The sequence below is a fragment of the Bombina bombina genome, chromosome 3 (assembly GCF_027579735.1).
Source record: "Bombina bombina isolate aBomBom1 chromosome 3, aBomBom1.pri, whole genome shotgun sequence".
Classification (NCBI taxonomy): Eukaryota; Metazoa; Chordata; class Amphibia; order Anura; family Bombinatoridae; genus Bombina; species Bombina bombina.
The window spans coordinates 679,041,974-679,045,421 of record NC_069501.1 but is presented as its reverse complement, the minus strand read 5'-3'; positions in this window follow the sequence as shown (position 1 = coordinate 679,045,421).

Genomic DNA, 3,448 nt, shown 5'->3' with positions numbered 1-3,448 from the left:
ACCTCTGTGTTTTCTTCGATGTCTTCCTTCTACATGAGGGCAGCAGTATTTCGGATAGATGTCTGAGGGTCAGATTCATGTGTGTTTCAGACTTAACAGATGTGAGAGGTCCTCCTTGTTTTTCAGACCCTTCGGGTAGAGGCAGTCCAGCTCAAAAATCCATCTGGATTCTGCAATCAGGAGCTTCTTTTCATAGTTGCCTCCCCTCCAATTGGGCTTTATTATCTGGATACCGTAGAAGTTCAAATCCTTGATGTTTCCTTTGTGTTTAATAGAAAAGTGTATGTACAGTGCGGTGTCTGTGCTGCCATGTTCAATCTGTAACACATGTTCCCGTATTCTGTCTTTCAGGCATCTTGAGGTCTGTCCGACGTATTGGAGTCCACAGCTGCATTGTACTATGTAAATTACCCCCTTGCTGCTGCATCTTATCAAGTCCTTTATTTCATGTTTGATGTTGGAGTTATGCGGCGAAAAGTTTTTGATTTTCAAGCCTCTCTTACACGCCTTGCAGCTCGGGCATGGGAAAAATCCTTTGATGGATTTCCCTGATAGATCTTTCACCTGTGTTGTTGTTGGGCGTGGAATGCTAGGAGATAAAATATTCTTAAGATTATCTGATTTTCTATAGATAAATTTCGGCCTGTCAATGAGTGTTTCACCAATTGTATCGTCATCCTTCAGTAGATGCCAGTGCTTTTCTATTATTTTCTCTATAGTTCGCCTATTCTCGCTGTACTGCGTGATAAAAGCAACATCTATAGAGTTGGTGTTGATGTCTCTCCCAATTTTCTTGTCCTTGTACTTAAGAAGTTCCTTACGATCCTTTTGCCTGACCTCTTCTATGTCTTTGTCGAGTTTCTCCTCTTCATATCCTCTCTCCAGGAAGCGTGTTTTCAGCTCTTCTGCCTGGGTTTCCCATAGATTATGGTCCGAACAGTTCTTTTTCAATCTTAGTAGCTGTCCTTTGGGTATATTCTCCTTCCATTTGGAGTGATGGCAACTTTCCCTGTGGACATAGTTGTTACAGTCCACAGGTTTAAAATATGTTGAGGTCTGAAGTTTCCCATTTTCAATGATTATTCTTAGATCGAGGAATGTAATTTCCTTGTCGCTGATCTCGTAATTAAATTTCAGGTTGTTGGTGTTGTTGTTCATAACACTTATAGTATATTCTAAATCTTCTTTGGAGCCTTTCCATATCAGAACCGTCATTCGTCGTTCAGTCGTCGGCCAGGATGGATGTTCCGCGGTGGAGGTCTTCAGGATGCTGCCGCTTCGCTCCGGATGGATCCCGCTTGGATGAAGACTTCAATCGGATGGAAGACCTCTTCTGGCCCGCTTGGATGAAGACATCAGCCGGATCATGGACCTCTTCAGCCCCCCGCTTGGGCTTGGATCAGGACATCGGAGGAGCTCTTCTGGACCGATCAGTGAACCTGGTATGGTGAAGACAAGGTAGGATGATCTTCAGGGGCTTAGTGTTAGGTTTATTTAAGGGGGGTTTGGGTTAGATTAGGGGGTGGGTGGTGGGTTGTAATGTTGGGGGGGTATTGTATTTTTTCTTTTACAGGCAAAAGAGCTGAACTTCTTGGGGCATGCCCCGCAAAGGGCCCTGTTCAGGGCTGGTAAGGTAAAAGAGCTTTGAACTTTAGTAATTTAGAATAGGGTAGGGCATTTTTTTATTTTGGGGGGCTTTGTTATTTTATTAGGGGGCTCAGAGTAGGTGTAATTAGTTTAAAATTGTTGTAATATATTTCTAATGTTTGTAAATATTTTTTTATTTTTTGTAACTTAGTTCTTTTTTATTTTTTGTACTTTAGCTAGTTTATTTAATTGTATTTCTTTGTAGCAATTGTATTTAATTAATTTATTGATAGTGTAGTGTTAGGTTAATTGTAGGTAATTGTAGGTAGTTTATTTAATTAATTTATTGATAGTCTAGTGTTAGGTTTATTTGTAACTTAGGTTAGGATTTATTTTACAGGTAAATTTGTAATTATTTTAACTATTTTAGCTATTAAATAGTTCTTAACTATTTAATAGCTATTGTACCTGGTTAAAATAAATACAAAGTTACCTGTAAAATAAATATAAATCCTAAAATAGCTATAATATAATTATAATTTATATTGTAGCTATATTAGGATTTATTTTACAGGTAAGTATTTAGCTTTAAATAGGAATAATTTATTTAATAAGAGATAATTAATTTCGTTAGATTTAAATTATATTTAACTTAGGGGGGTGTTAGTATTAGGGTTAGACTTAGCTTTAGGGGTTAATACATTTATTAGAATAGCGGCGAGATTCGGTCGGCAGATTAGGGGTTAATAATTGAAGTTAGGTGTCGGCGATGTTAGGGAGGGCAGATTAGGGGGTAATACTATTTATGATAGGGTTAGTGAGGCGGATTAGGGGTTAATAACTTTATTATAGTAGCGCTCAGGTCCGGTCGGCAGATTAGGGGTTAATAAGTGTAGGCAGGTGGAGGCGACGTTGTGGGGGGCAGATTAGGGGTTAATAAATATAATATAGGGGTCGGCGGTGTTAGGGGCAGCAGATTAGGGGTACATAGGGATAATGTAAGTAGCGGCGGTTTACGGAGCGGCAGATTAGGGGTTAATAATAATATGCAGGGGTCAGCGATAGCGGGGGCGGCAGATTAGGGGTTAATAAGTGTAAGGTTAGGGGTGTTTAGACTCGGGGTACATGTTAGAGTGTTAGGTGCAGACGTAGGAAGGGTTACCGCATAGCAAACAATGGGGCTGCGTTAGGAGCTGAACGCAGCTTTTTTGCAGGTGTTTGGTTTTTTTTCAGCTCAAACAGCCCCATTGTTTCCTATGGGAGAATCGTGCACGAGCACGTTTTTGAGGCTGGCCGCGTCCGTAAGCAACTCTGGTATCGAGAGTTGAAGCTGCGTTAAAAATGCTCTACCCTCCTTTTTTGGAGCCTAACGCAGCCTTTATGTGGACTCTCAATACCAGAGTTATTTTTATGGTGCGGCCAGAAAAAAGCCGGCGTTAGTTTTTCGGGTCGTTACCGACAAAACTCCAAATCTAGGCCTATGTGTGTTAATTTCTCATGCACTAAAGCAAATTGTCATGATGTAAATAAAGTGCCTGAGTTTAAGCTATTGCATATAATATTAACAGGTCAGGTAAGCAAAGGACAATCATTTTTATGGTAATGAAATGTAAAACCAGATTGATTGGGGTTTGTTCCCTGACAGCACAATGAATGCTTTTATAGAGTAACAGGTTAAGACACTGTGCAGTAGTGAAAGAGTTATCTATCAGCATCTCCATGCTCCCTAAGCACTGCACTTGTCCTTCCAGCGATGCATGCAGCTCTCTGTCAAATTTATTAGCCGTGTAACCTTTCAACGGGCTGCTCGCTGTGACTCTTCATCAACCGACATGCCAATAGCAATGGTACCAAAGAAAAT